The sequence below is a fragment of the Mus musculus genome, chromosome 16 (assembly GCF_000001635.26).
Source record: "Mus musculus strain C57BL/6J chromosome 16, GRCm38.p6 C57BL/6J".
Classification (NCBI taxonomy): Eukaryota; Metazoa; Chordata; class Mammalia; order Rodentia; family Muridae; genus Mus; species Mus musculus.
The window spans coordinates 62,715,383-62,731,687 of NC_000082.6; the positions used below are offsets into that span (position 1 = coordinate 62,715,383).

The 16,305-nt window shown below is 41.1% G+C and overlaps 1 pseudogene; it reads left to right on the forward strand.

Annotated features, from left to right (window-relative positions):
- Positions 1,573 to 3,428, forward strand: Gm9816 (predicted pseudogene 9816; annotated as a pseudogene).

The following is a 16,305-nucleotide window of genomic DNA, read 5'->3' on the forward strand; positions in this document are numbered from 1 at the left end:
AGAAGGAGAAGAAGGAGAAGAAGGAGAAGAAGGAAAAGAAGGAAAAGAAGAAAACAACAACAGAAAGAAGACTGTTTATTCCACACTCATTCAGCTTCGGTTTGCCAGGCTGATTTCGGAGTATATAAACACTTTCACATGAAGGTAACAAAGACTGTTCTTTTCATCTGTGAAAGACCAAAGCCAGAGTGTTCTCTGGGTAGGCTGCAAAGCAAGCCAGGGAGACGTGTTTCTACTTATGAAGGTGTGTAATCAATCTTAACTAAATACCTTGAGCTAATAGCTAGGAACTCTGCGATTGCTGCTCTGGAAATTTAGACTTATATAGGTAGAGGAGAGGGAAGGAGAATGGAGAAAGTAAAGGGAAAGAAAGAAAGAAAGAAAGAAAGAAAGGAAGGAAGGAAGGAAGGAAGGAAGGAAAGAAGGAAAGAAGGAAAGAAGGAAAGAAGGAAAGAAGGAAAGAAGGAAAGAAGGAAAGAAGGAAAGAAGGAAAGAAGGAAAGAAGGAAAGAAGAAAAAAGAAAAGATAAAAAGAAAGTGTCTGCAGTGGACAAGCTCATGTGTGGAGGTAACTCAGCAGTGAGACAGCTGTGTGATTCTACTTAATGTGTTCCTTAAGGTTCCTTGAGCAACAAACCTGGGTTTACACAGCAATATCAGGCTTGAGAGAATACAATGAGAATGCTAGAATCTTTCAGTACTGGGAATTCATGACATTACATGCTATGAACTGCTTGTACAACATTTTCTGGAGAGAGAGAGAGAGAGAAAGAGAGAGAGAGAGAGAGAGAGAGAGAGAGAGAGAGAGAGAAGAGAGAGAGAGAAGAGAAGAGAAGAGAAGAGAAGAGAAGAGAAGAGAAGAGAAGAGAAGAGAAGAGAAGAGAAGAGAAGAGAAGAGAGATTGGCTTATTTTCATAAAAATTCCATGAAAGTCCTATGCATGTGTCTTGAAATAACACATATTTGTATATTTCATTTAGAGCCATGCTAAGGACTGATATATCATCTTCTATGGAGATCTTTGGAATCAGTGTAGAAATTTTGGTATATTCCTTTGTCCCTGAGTAGACAATTCAAACAATATAATAATGTATAAAACAAAGGTATTGAAGGGCCATGACCAATGCCTTTTACCATTTCCTTCATGGTCTCCCTTCATGGTCCTACTACATGCTTGAATAGCTCCAGGGACTTGGTCTGACTGGGGCAGCGAAGGAATGAAGAAATGAGAGACACACAGATACCCCAAAACACTGGGATTAGCTGGACTGGGTTCTTTGATGGAGAAATCTCAGCATTCCGGAAGCACAGCCTATTTTATTACATACAGTTGAACATGGAAGTGGGCTGACTGCATACAACTCAATGAGGAAGTGAGGTTATTAAATACAGATAAACAAGCACTCATTGAACATACTGCATTTGACATCATTTACATGACAGACATAAAGTTAAAAAAAAATCCCTGCCTTTAAGGAGTTCACCATGGAGAGCGCTTTTCCAGAGCTATTGAATTTCTATGTTAGAGTGAAGTAAAATTACGAAAAACAAAACTATTGAAAGTTTAAGGACGGGAAGCGAACGTCGCCGCGGCGCCGGGGGTGGAAGATGCCGCTGCCGGTTCAGGTGTTTAACTTGCAGGGGGCCGTGGAACCCATGCAGATTGATGTCGATCCGCAGGAAGAACCGCAGAACGCACCTGATGTCAACTATGTGGTGGAGAATCCCACCCTGGATCTGGAGCAGTATGCAGCCAGCTACAGTGGCCTGATGCGAATTGAGCGACTACAGTTTATTGCTGACCGTTGCCCTCCACTGAGGGTAGAGGCCTTGAAAATGGCTCTATCCTTCGTGCAGAGGACCTTCAATGTGGACATGTATGAAGAGATACACCGGAAGCTCTCCGAGGCTACCAGGGAGCTGCAGAATGCACCTGATGCCATCCCTGAGAGTGGAGTGGAGCCCCCGCCCCTGGACACAGCCTGGGTGGAGGCCACTCGGAAGAAGGCTCTGTTGAAACTGGAGAAGCTGGACACGGACTTGAAGAACTATAAGGGCAATTCTATCAAAGAGAGCATCAGGCGCGGCCACGATGACCTGGGTGATCACTACCTGGACTGTGGGGACCTCAGCAATGCCCTCAAATGTTACTCACGAGCCCGAGACTACTGCACCAGTGCTAAGCATGTCATCAACATGTGCCTCAACGTCATCAAGGTCAGTGTCTACTTGCAAAATTGGTCTCATGTGTTAAGCTATGTCAGCAAGGCCGAGTCTACTCCAGAGATTGCTGAGCAGCGGGGAGAGCGGGACAGCCAGACGCAAGCCATCCTCACCAAGCTCAAGTGTGCTGCAGGCTTGGCTGAGCTGGCCGCACGGAAGTATAAGCAAGCAGCCAAGTGCTTCCTTCTGGCTTCCTTTGATCACTGTGACTTCCCAGAGCTGCTGTCCCCCAGCAATGTGGCTGTCTATGGTGGCCTGTGTGCCTTAGCCACCTCTGACCGGCAGGAGCTGCAACGAAATGTCATCTCCAGCAGTTCCTTCAAGCTGTTCCTGGAGCTGGAGCCACAGGTCAGAGACATCATCTTCAAATTCTATGAATCCAAGTATGCCTCATGCTTGAAGATGCTGGACGAGATGAAGGATAACCTGCTCCTGGACATGTACCTGGCCCCTCACGTCAGGACACTGTACACCCAGATTCGTAACCGGGCTCTTATCCAATACTTCAGCCCCTATGTGTCAGCTGATATGCACAAGATGGCTGCAGCCTTCAACACAACAGTTGCAGCTCTGGAAGATGAGCTGACACAACTCATTCTGGAGGGCCTTATTAATGCCCGCATCGACTCACACAGCAAGATACTGTATGCTCGAGATGTGGATCAGCGTAGCACCACCTTTGAGAAGTCCCTGCTGATGGGCAAGGAATTCCAACGACGTGCCAAAGCTATGATTCTGAGAGCAGCTGTGCTCCGCAACCAGATCCATGTCAAGTCTCCTCCTAGAGAAGGGAGCCAAGGGGAGCTGACTCCAGCCAACAGCCAGTCACGCATGAGTACCAACATGTGAAAGGCATTCCCGTGACCGTCAGACCATAGTCTGCACACCTACTCTGCCTGTGGAAGCAGCACCTGGGCCTCCTGCCTGCTTTCCTCAAGACGAGAGAGACCCCAGACTGTGTGTGGTTCATTAGAGCAGTCTGGCCACTGGGGTGCCAGTTCGTTGGCCTTCCACGCTGAGGTACCCTCTGCAGTGGTAGGCAGCCTGCCCATATGGCCACTTGGGCCTGACTCTAAGTTTCTGCCCCAGTGAAACAGACCATGTGCAATTCCCAGGTAAGGGTACCTCAGACCCTTCCTGTCCATGTAGTTCCGACTGCAGCAGTGTCTTAACTGAGTAGTCCATTAAAGTACAAGTTGATCATTGAAAAAAAAAAAAAAAAAAAAAAGAAAGTTTAAGGACAGAGCCATAAATTTTGACTCAAGGAAGTGTTTCATTGGGTTAACTGAAACTTTCAATATACAAATGTGTAAGATTCCATAGAGAATCAATTGTGTGGGAAGCAAAGTAGTACTAAGAAAGATGTTTTTATGAAAACATTTATAGACACATACCTCCACTAACACACACACACACACACACACACACACACACACACACACTGCCTTTTTATTCTTCATCTGTTTGGGGACTTGTCTTAAGTTGAGAAAGTATCACAAGAACACCAGCAGTTATCTTCCCAACAGTACCTTATGGACCCTTTTGTGTATTCAGAGCTGAAACAGCACTAAATAGGGAGGTCTCCTCATGATCTCACTTTAACTCTGTGGTCACTCTCAGAATCTTAAACACTTTGGAAGCATCAATTTTTTGAACAGCAAATCAAATTGGACAGAATGCATGATCAGATTAGCTGCAAAGTTCTGTGATATTTTGATGCTTCTCCTTTGAATCAACCATTATTCAAAAAAAAAAAAAAGGCTGTAGCCATCCTTTGTAAATCTCCAAGGTGTCTTCTCCATATCCCTCGCCACTATGAGAGCAGTTTAGCATTCACTTTTCATCTCTCATTTACTAGAATGTCTCAACCCAATCTGTTTCTGTTACTGGTGTATTTTCCCTGACCTCTCTGGAGCATTTAATTGTAATGATCAACTGTTCCTTCGTACACTTAACCTCCTTCCTGGCCAAGTGCTGTGTTTGCCTGCTTCTGACCCATCTCAGCCTATTCTTACAGCCTTATTTTCAACCCTAAGCTGAGAACTATGCTGGGCTTCTTAGTCATGTATACCTCAAGAACTAGCCATCACTGCTCCTCCTTTTCCATCCCTGTGGACTCATTCCTACTTATGATGTACTTTCACTTAGATATGCCTCATCGCATAATGGTAAAACAAATCTTAATGATGAAAACAATGTTGAGATACAAATGATTCACTGAAGACTGATAGGGATATTTGTGTTTATAAAAAAATGGTAGTAGAATATGTGCCATTTCAGGACCTGGAAATACTTACTCCCTCACTTTATCCATAAGAAAATTATAAAAAATGCTTTATGCTTTTTAATATTGCCCACTCTGGACTTTGGAATGCTTTCATTTCCTTTCTTTTCCTTTCCTCCACGGTCATACTTCATATCCTAGTGATTCATTTCTGTTGATGCTTATCTCAAAAGTCCCAATACTGTAGCATGCCCCAATTTTGGTTCTGTATGCTGGGCTTTGGATGAGAACAGCCACCGTATGCTCATCAACCGGAGGTGAGCTCCACAACATCACAGCATGAAGAGGTTCTGGGACTTCTTTTTCCATACTCCTTTTTTTTTTCTTTTAAGAAAAAAAGTTACTGTTTTAAGACAATGTATTTTCATCATATCTGCATATCCTTCAGCCCCCAAATCTTCCTGTCTCCCTAAGCCCCTCACAAATACATGCCTTCTTCCTCTATACAAAATCTACTAAGTCCAGTTTTTACTTCCCTAATGTGTTTGATGTAGGGCATGGGCAAACTATCAGGAGGTGTGTCCCTGAATGTCTTCCTCTCTCACACTCTGCAGCAATGCACTATTACTGTAGTTCCTCAGTTGAGGCTGGGAGGCTGTCAATACTTTCTCTGTCCATTCTCCAATTATCAACTGGTGTGAATTTGTGCCACAGCCATAGAACTGAGAGCTCATGGGAGTAGCATCCTTGTCATGTCCAGACACTATTTCCTCACAGTTCTTGCTCTCTGTTGTATTCCTGCTGCCCTTCTTTTTAAGGTATTACCTGCCCCTTGGGTGTAGGGCTATGTCACAGATATTCCATTGGAGGGGTCTCCATTGCGGTCACTCACTCTCTATACTTGTGCCATTTGTTTTGTGTGTTAGAGTGTATGTGACACACAGAGTAAGTATAGACATCAGAAGACAAATTTTCTGAGCCAGTTTTCTCTTCCCACTGGTACTTGAACTAGGATTCTAGGGGATGGCAGCAGATGTCTTTCTCTCTCTCACCCCAGTTGTGGAACATCTCTCTACAATGCATAGTCTAGTATAAATATGTTAGGTCACACAGACATCCCTCCAAGGGGAAAGCATGTGCCTCAATGTTTCTCTTCATTCCACTTCATCCTCTTCACATATCCTCTCCCTTCTCTCATTCTGACCACACTTTGCCCACCTGCACTTACTTCCCTCCTTTCTCCTCTCTCACTTAGCTGTCCTTAATGCCTTGCAGCTCAGAATTCTGACTCCTTGACGTGATCGTCACCCTTGGATAGAATTATGCACTGCCTCCTCGTGCGATTTAACTCTCCATATTTGTGCTACTTTTGCAGACAGATCCGAATTCCATTAAAGATAAAATGATAATTTATTATTTGTTAATGTTCTTTGACATTTCGAGTGTTAGCCCACACAATAGAAAAATTAACACCATTTTTGTTTCAATTAGTTATTACAAGAGAAATGAGAAAGAGAGCTAATGTCTTTCTAACCCTGTGTGTGCGTTGAATCATTTTTTTTAAACCTTGAGTAACCTCAAGGTGTCCCAAATGAGAATAATAATAAAAATGAATTCAATGGTTTCTTTTCTGAAATTTTCTTAAAAACAGAAAAACTTAAAGTACCTTTAAAGATTTCTTGGGAAAATAATTATTTTGGAGATCTGCCAACTCTTCAGAAGTCCAACCCCAAATCTTATAAAGAAAATACTATTTGTTCTTTTTTTTTTCCTATCATTGAGCATCTGACATATGGTTGAGGATCATATTCTATGTTTCCCCTAATTATCTTCAGCTGTCACCCTGACAAACTTCACAGTTATGTGAGGGCCACTCAATTGGGAGACTGCCTAAGTCAGGTTGGCTTTTAGGCCTGTCTAATGGGGCACGTTCTTGGTTGTTGGTCGATGTAGGAGGGTCCAGTTCAGTGTGAGCAGTACACTGTGTAGACAGCAATGTTTGTGATACAGAAGAAAGCTGGATGAGTGTGAGTTCAAGGGAGAAAAGGCCAGTAAGGAACATTCTTCTGTGGTTTGTCTTTCAAGCTCCTGCCTTGAGTTCTTGCCTTGGTCTTCCTAAATGATGGACTATAACTAGGAAGATAATATAAAACATTCATTCCCATAATTTGGTTTTTCTCAGTGTTTTAACACAGAAAAGAGAAAATTTAATTAATATTAAACTAGTAGTGTGGCCAGGCAATGTTGACAGTGCCTGTAATCCCAGCATTTGGGAGGCAGAGACAGGCAGATTTCTGACTTCGAGGCCAGCCTGGTCGACAGAGGGAGTTCCAGGATAGCCACGGCTATACAGAGAAACCCTGTCTCGAAAAACAAAACAAACAAACAAAAACATTGGTAGTGTGGTACACCTGACTGTTTTATTTTTTTGAGAGGACTATGGAATTGTTTGGTGTTTGGGATTGGAAAACCCATTGAGTGCTTAGAGCTTAATGTGCTGTTCTTTGAGAGTTTGGGAGAGAAAAATGAGGGCAATGCAGATGACGAAGGCCTGGCTTGTGAAATTTCAGAGGGAAGTCTGAGTATCCTCAAAGACTCTATGGGGACAGTCATGTGATATAAGCAAATTATTATTCACTTATTAAGAATCTGTGAAAGTGAACCCTTCTGTGCTTCACTGGAACAATGAATGCTGGCTAGCTGGGACTTAAAAAAAAATCTGCTACAATGAGTGAGAGATCAGCATCATTGAAACGGGGAAGGATTTCCTCTGGGTCAGGTGTGCAGAGGATGTGGTCTTGGTGCTGTACATCATGCCAGCAAAACATGGCCTATACTATACAAGAGCCTCTGACAAAGTAAAGCTTCTGAGGGTATGAAGGAGTCAGGAGGAGTAGCTGAGGCTGTATACTATGTGGCAGGATCAATGCTTCTGAAGAAAAGCCAGAAGAGGCCATTAGTGAAGTTGCAGATGGAGTTGTCATCGAGACCCCAGGATATTAGAGATGCCAGGACTGTGGGATGGTCATCAAGGTATAAAAAGATTATTAATATTCTGTATATATTAATTAATGCTGGAAATTAATACAATGGCAGATATTCCTTAACCAGCTAGTTCAGAGCTTAGGCTTTAGCTAGGCAGGGTCAACTAGCTCATCTAAGTTAACCTGACTGACTACCTAGCCCAACCCAGTCATGTGGCTAAATAGACCTTCCAGGCCCATAGTCACGTCCATCTCCTCTCATATCTCCTAGCAAAAGGGCCTTTCCCTTTCTTCTTCCTAGAGTTCCCTTTTCCCTCCTAGGAGGTTCCACCTCCCACTTTCTGCCCAGCTAATTGGCCCTCAGGTTTTTATTAAAGCCAATCAGTGAATGCCTTACATAGGTGAGGAAGGACAGAGACACAACTTCACACAGTGTGCTCCAATCCCTCCCTGTTAGAGTCAAATAAATGCTCCGTATCTTACAATAAAAACAATTATAAAAACTATCAGCTAAGAATTACACTCATAATGTCCAGTGCATTAGCATTTAGCAATCTTTGGAGAAAGAACTCTACTATCTATCCTATCTTGGTGAGTTCAGGATTTTATATATAACTCAATTTTTATCCTAACTTGCATTACCAACTTAAAACACTGATTTGCAACTCCCTCCAACCTTCATAGCTTGCTCTTAGCATCCTTAAAACAAGAACGACAAGGTTCTGGCTTAACGTGATAGGTATATGTGTCAAGTTGACAAGAGATGAGGATGGCTAGTTATTTTCAGCTGTCATCTTGATACAACCCAGAGGTCCACAAGGGAGTGTTTTTGTGGGTTAGAGGGGATTTGGCTTTTTAAGATAAGATTTCTCCGTGTAACCCTGGCTGACACAGAACTCACAGAGATCCACCAGCCTCTGCTTCCCAAGTGCTAGAGTTAAAGGTGAGGGCTACACCCACATGGCCCTCTAATAAGAGAGACATAGCAGGGATCGCATTGACTGTATTGGCCTCTGGACAGGTCTGCAAGGGAATATATGATAATTGGTGCAGGAAGGTCCTGCTGGCCCTGCTGGTTAGTTGCTGTCAACTTCATACAACTAAAGTCACATTGGAAGTAGAACCCCAGTTGAGGAATTGCCTCTTTCAAATTGGCCTGCTGGCATATCTCTGAAGTATTTTCATAATTCTATTTGATGGAGGAGGACTTATCCTACTGTGGGCCCTGTCATCCCCAGGCAGGTGGGCCTAGGCTGTGAAAGAAATGTAACTAAGGAAGAAAGAGGGACTGAGCCAGTAAACAGCATTTCTCAATAGCTATGGGTTCCAGTCCCTCCTGCCTAGGCTTCCCTCAATGCTGAAACGTATCCTATAAAATGAAATAAAATCTTCCCTCGACAAGTTGGTTTTGGTCTGCATTTAATCATAGCAACAGAAAATCAAATTAGGATAATTTACATGTGAGTACCAGTCATAGAATGGTAAGGGGGGGGGGGTCACAGTAACAACAGATCGCCCATGGCACACACTGAATGAAGAGTCACTGAAGGTGGAATTGGGGTATAAAACATGATTGTTTCCTTTAGCCACATGCTTCCCAAAAGTTAAAGCATTCTCAAGAGTGTCCTGAGACTACTTCCAGTGTTTGGCAGATGTCTAAGATGTCTAAGTCTAATACGACTCGTCCTGTACCCCGCCTGCCTGAACGTTGCCATGCTCCCACCTTGATGATAATGGACTCAACCTCTGAACCTGTAAGCCAGCCCCAATTAAGTGGTGTCCTTAAAAGGGCAGCCTTTGTCATGGTGTCTGTTCACAGCAGTAAAACCCTAACTAAGACATAAGTGGGATTATGATTTCTTTTTCATCTTATGTTTTCCTTTGCTTTAAATCCAATGTCAAAATCCATATTCATTCATCCACACAACCTCACTTCACCTATGATCTTGTCGAAAGCACCCATCGAGGGTGATAGCACGGTGAAGTCCTTAGATCGTACTTGGGTATATGTTAAGTTGATTACAATTTAGGAAGGTGACCGGGAAAGGCAGTGCTTTTTGTAATTAGAAATGCATTTGGGCTGAGGTGTCTGAGAAAAGGGACTGAAGAAAATGTATAGGAATGGCAAAGGCATTTCTCAAGAATGAGTTCTGTTTGATATATGAGTTTTGTTTGATCTCTTTATATGCACAAGGCCCTGTTCTCCTCTCCATACCCCACCCTGGTCATATAGTTGCCCAGGTTTGAGCATTATTAGCCTGTCCCTTTATTCTAAATATATATATATATATATATATATATATATATATATATATATATATATGGATGATAAATTACATGATCACTCTTTTCATAGTGAGGTTGAAATCACTCCTTGGCCTAGAGAGAAATATTGGTAGGATAGGGATATGTACAAAAGATCTCTTATGTTTGTCCTTTCCAAATTATTTCCTAGTGCTTTGTTTTCTGCTCAAAACCCAAGAAACACTTATTAGAAGAAATACTGTGCTTTTCCTACTTAACAGTGTTAGAAAAGAATCGTGCAGTGTTTGTAAGCTGAACTTCAAGGACTTGCAAAGTCCCCAAGGATTCTCGACTAACTGAGCTTCCAAGGCACATTTGTATGCTGCACACTTTATCTTTGTACTTATTTTACATGTACAGAATGCTGGTGTAATCTGGATCTTTTCAAGGATTACTAGAGACGCAAGTGTTCCTGTTATTATTGAGCATAAGCAAGTAATACTTTTAATGTCTGTGAAGGAACTTGTACACAAAATAGAAATCCTGTACTGATATTAACTTAGAAACCAAATGGTATAATAGGTACTAGGAAAAACAAGCAAGCAGAAAGCACACAAATGAAATAACTGAGGAATCCTAGGGTGAATAGGTGAAGCTTCTGATGTACAAAGTTCTACTTCTTACTTGTTTAAAAACATGCTCAACACAAAGTCTCACTCCTAACCAAGGAACCGTTTGTCACTGATACTGTTAAGAAAAGTAGGGGAAGGAAAATTAGTTTTCCCCAAGGGACAATAGATATATCAACCACTCTCCAGGGCAGGGTCCTTGCTCGGGGGTCATTGGCCACTACAAAATGGACTCCATGGTTTTATTGCACATGTGTGTCTGTGTGTGCGTCTGTGTGTGTGTGTGTGTGAACATGAGTGTGTTTTGGTGTTGCTTTTTCTTTGAGAGAAAGAATGTGAGGTTGGGTGGGTGGGGAGGGAGAAGACCTAGGAGGAGCTGGGGGAAAGAAAAGAATATAATCTAAACATACTATATGAATTTTTAAAAAGGTAATTTAAAAATCCACTCCCAGGCTTCACATGACCGTGCCTTTAAGCAGAACACAGGACGATCTAATGCTATCCATTCCTGTCTTATTCTTTAAGCTTCAAAAATTTCTATAGACCTTTGTGTTACTTTAGGGTCACACAAAATGACAATGTGTATGATGTGTTACCCACAGCTGTTTGTTCACTGTAAAAGAAGTAATATAACAAAATAAAGGGGAGGGGCTGGAGAATGGTCTGCTTTTAAAAACAGATTGATTTATATAAACAAAGATTTAGCTACAAAAGAGAGAGAAATCTCATGCTTGAAGCCAAAGTCTGGTTTGCTGCTACTGTGGAAAGCAAACACGAATGAAGCCAACCATGCTTTCTAAGTAATGGGAGCATCCTTTTAACCACAGGAATACATTTGGCAAGGTGACCTAGCATAGAGAGCTCTCCTCCCACTAGTGCCTGTACTGTGTCAACCCTACTACCTGTTCAGACTGCAACAGACTGATTTATCAAACCCTGGAGCTATTTTGATTCCCCTGCTGCTGTCCTACATCCCTGCTCTCCTGAGTTGTGTATATAGCACTAGCCATCTGCCTCAGCCTAAGGTATGGTTAAGAGAACATTCCAAAGAAGACACCAGATTAAATACAGTAGCCAACACAAATATCAATCAAAAGCCTGGAATATGAGAAAACCTCAAAATACATTCAGTTTTCTTGCAGCTAATCTGTTTTACTTTAAAGATTTGGCAACTAAAGTTTAGTAAATTTGGAGACAATTTAATGCTGCCAATTAATTTAAAGACAAATGAAGTTCATGATTATAGCAGTTTTCATTTAAAAAATAGTCCTAGGTTAACATTTATTTACAAAAAAAAAGTAAGACTTTCCTATAGCTTCTTCCTATGTTACTTTAAGGTCTGTGTTTTCACTGTCCTTCATGTGCCTGGGAATGGCTCCTTTTTCTGTTTTGAGGCAGCCTAATCATCTTTTCTGTCCTTGGATATTCCTCACAGGTTTGAGGTATCATCCCGAAGACCTGGATCCATCCACTGGCATCCTAACCTTATTACTGAACGTGTTTTCACATTGAAAAATTTCCACACTAAGCTTGCCCTTAACAGATTAGATTCTTTTATTGAATTTGCATCTCTCAGACCAGCGAATACAATTTTGAAAGTAGTCCATTCTTTTAACTCATTGTGGGAAAATTGAATGTTGATACTTATATCATTGGCAAAAAGGATCATTAACATTAGAAAACAAATATACTGAAAAATACTTGAACGTGCATAGACCTTCAGCCAGAGATTATGGTGAGAGAGCCTAAACTGGGGATCTCCATCAAATCCCTCCCCTCCAAGCTAAAGGAATCCTGAGGACTAGGAGGAAAGATTCTCAGAGTTAAAGGGGCTGGAGGATCCCGGTAGAATACGGCCCTCCGAATCAGCTAAGCCAGGTGGATATGAACTCACAGAGCCTGAAACAGCACAGGGCCTACATGAGGGTATACCAGGTCCTGTGCATATATATCATAGCTATTAGTTTAGTACTTTTATGGGACTCCTGGTTGTGACAAGTGGGTTTCTGACTCTTGTTCCTGCTCTTGGGGCTCTTTTCCTCCTGATATATTGCCGCACCCACCTTCGATATGATAGGCTTTTTGGTTTTTGTTGTCTCATTTTATTGTGTTTTATTTTGATATGTCTAGTTGTCTTTAAGAAGCCTATTCTTTTCTAATGTGGGACAGAAAGGAAGTGGATCCTTTCTGACAAGAAACTGGGAGGAGTAGGGAATAATAAAAACTATAATCAGGATATAGTATATAAAACTGTGAAAGTATATAATTATTTGCTTTTATTGAAAAAAAAGAAAAATATCTAGACCGTTTTGTAAAAATACCATCAAACTCCCTACTAAAAATCTAGCTAATATATACAGAGGACATGGCAAATTGTTTAAAGGGCAATACAACCAATGAGCAGGGACACTAACCATTGTAATAATTCGGTGTCTTCATTAGAATTATTCAAATTTGATGAAAAAAGTAGAATAATGCAACCTGTGTATATGTGTATGTGTGTGGTATGTGTGTGTTTGAGTGTGTGCCTGTGTGTGTGTTGGAGAAGATGTCCTCATTTGCTTTCCAATGTGGTAATAAAACACTGACCCAAACCACCAAAAGCAACTTAGGGAGGAAAGGGTTCATTGGGCTTACACATCCTGATCACAAGCCATCATTGAGGGAAGCCAATAGAATTTTGTTGTAGAAAGGACACATTGACCACCACAAAAGAAAATGGTAGACTGTGAAGTATCCCACAGCAGATTGGAAGGGGGGAGGTTAAGAATGCAGAAAGGGCCAGTGGACAGTATGGCTTAGATACTGCCAACTTCCAGGAATATGAAGACATGATTCACTGAATCTAATGGAGATAGAAGCCAAGAGGCAGATGAAATCAGGGAATCAGAAAAGTAGAATATTAAAAATATTGTCCAGAGATATGTTAAATCCAGGAGCTCTCAGAAGGTTTTAGATTGACAATAAAATCCTCAGTGAATAGAGTTGCCCAGACAGATAGTCCACACCTGTGGTAGTTTGAATATGCTTGACCCATAGAGTGACATTACTAGGAGGTGTGACCTTGTTAGAGTAGGTGTGGCCTGTTGGAGGAAGTGTGTCACTGTGGGGTTGGGCAATGAGACCCTCCTCCTAACCACAAGGGAGCCAGTCTTCTAGCAGCCTTCATGAAGATGTAGAACTCTCAGCTCCTCCTGCACCATGCCTGCCTGAATGCTGCCATGCTCTTGCCTTGATGATAATGAACTGAACCTTGGAACCTGTAAGCCAGCCCCAACTAAATGTTTTCTTTATAAGAGTTGCCTTGGTCATGGTGTCTGTTCACAGCAATGCAAACCATAAGAGAACACCTAACTTGTATGGGAAACTGTAAAGGCTTTCTGGTAGTAATATCAGCCCTGTTTTATTGCAGCTTCCCTTGCTGCTAATACATCCTTTCACCAACTCAAGATAAGAGACTGCCCAGACTGATGGTCAGGTCTTCAACCTGTTACAGCAATCACCTCTTCACACATTACATCCAGTTGCTTCTGTGAACTCAATACCTTGAATAGAAAAGGAACCTACCACATTAGTTGTATATGTAACTGTAAATGTATATTTGAGCTACAGATTAACCAGGTAGCTGAAAAGAGTGCATGCATGTCTGGAGAGACAGTTCTGCAGTAAAGGCTACTTACTCTTCCATAGAATCCAAGTTTTGTTCCCAGCATGTACATTCAGCAGGTGACAACCATCTGTGACCCTAATTCCAGGCGATCCCATATCTTTAGCCTCCATGGGCACCTTCACTTAAATACACATAGTCATATTGTCTCTCACAAACATACTTGCATATACATAGTTGCATAATATATATTATATAAATATATAAATAACTGCATCTTAAAAATAACATACATGGGCTAGTTGCAGTTTCATACAGAGGAAGAAACTGCTATCTGTACTGGAATCTAAGACAAACCAATATACAAAGAGATCTGCTTTTGAAACAGTGTCTTTCTTGCTTAGGCTGGTCTAAGCTCAGATGATCTTCCTGTGTTGGTCTCTTGGTTGCATGTTAGTGTGCCTCGATGACAGAGAAACCTTTTATTGAAGAACACATAGTTATACTGGGTCTGTCTCCTGCATTTGTGAAACACATTTGGTACAGCCTAGGACTTGCAATCTAGCTTTTTTTTTATGATCAAATAAAGAGGAATATCTATCTTGTGCCATATGATACAGCTAATTATACTTCCTATTCGTGACTAAAAATGCCACAGAGTATGTGCTAATGACATTAAAGAGAGCTGTCATCACCATACCCCTATCCTCCTTTTGTGAGTCAGTAGTGGTAAATTCTGCAATCCTTCCCTCCCAGCATCAGGAATGAGTCAGCCCACCGCCTCTGGCCATCTCATTTCTTTAGCCCTTATCCTCATGTAGCATTTTGGAAGAGTAATTAATACCTTGTTTGGATAAATACGTGAAGAAGATTTCTACAAAAACAATTACAAAATAACACAAGGTTAGTCCCACTTTTTTCCCCCTTCTGGACTCACTAATACCTCTGGAATTTGCCTATTCTTACAATTTTATTCCCTTCTGGGTTTTTTGGGTTTTGTTCTGTTTTGTTCTGTTTTGTTTTGTTTTGTTTTGTTTTGTTTTGTTTTGTTTTTAAACTAGATTAAGCTGGGTGCTATGGTCCTATTTCTTCTTCTTCAGTGAACTATACATTTTTGGCCTCTGTTTATCCTGTTGTGGGATGTAGTTAGTCACATTTAATAGGCTCTTCTGTAGCAATATGCAGTGGAAAATTCCTTTTGACAAGCCATAGCCAGCTTAATTGAGTCATGACGTATTCCATTAAATGGCTTCCAATGAGGCAAAGAATCGTTTCCCTGAGGTAGCAAATGCTATCCTAGGGTTTCATCGTGACTGTGCGGTCTTACATGCCTAAGGAAATGAATTTCTTCATTTATAAAAAGTTACAGAGGTATGGAATTTAATATTAGAGTTACTGAATTAAATTTTAAAGAGGTACATATTCTACTAAGCTTTAATTTTCCTTAGATTTAATGAAACTCACTTTACATTTTTTTTTTAAATCAGCACTGGATTACTGGGTCCATTTTTGAGTGTGATGTTTTGCTTGGTCCTTATGAGAATCCCAAATCAAGTCTTTCTATGTTTAAATTCTATTATAAAATGTCACTTGTCATGTTTGTAGAAAGTATTGTGTCAAGATAATATTTCTGATTCTCTCCCACTGACTTTGCATCCTGATACCACTGAATTCCTGACATTCCAGTTAATTTCTTCAGGATAGATGGTGTTAGGGCTCTCACCACTTGTAGACTAGCAGCAAGCAGCATGTAGTATTTAACTTCCATCTGAGCTTCCATCTGAGGGTTCTGTAGGTGCCCCTGGGATCGGGTGAGATTGGAAGTATCACTGTCAGCCTGGAGAGGAACATTAGAAATGGGCCTTATCCTTGCTTCCAACCCCAGTGCAGTAATAAGCCAGGGAAGGGAGATTGTAAACCATTGATTTGAACCAAATAAAGGAGTTGAAAATAAATTGTGCTATCTGCTCTATTTGTCCCTAAAGTCAAATTTACCTAACACATAACACAAGTAGCCCCATTCAATTGCATCAAAGGACTTCTTGGCATGTAATACGATTGTCACCATGCATTCGGATTTTCTCTTGTATTTTAGATGAGCTACATTAGCCTATGCAGATGACCCAGTGCTTCTCACCAGGTATACAGGCTTCTTGAAGAAAGGTCTATTAGGCCTTGATTATTTATTCATGTACCATGTATTCAGGTAGTCAGTTTTTATACCTACCTACATTATATGAAAGCGTATTTTTTTTTACAGTACCACTAGGGGAATAATATGTAATTTAAGTATAAGGCTAAATGGATATATGTAATGGGATAAAGAATAGTAGGCTACCTTGACTCCAAACCACAAATAGCGTCTTATGCTTTAAAAACTCAGTACAAACCATTT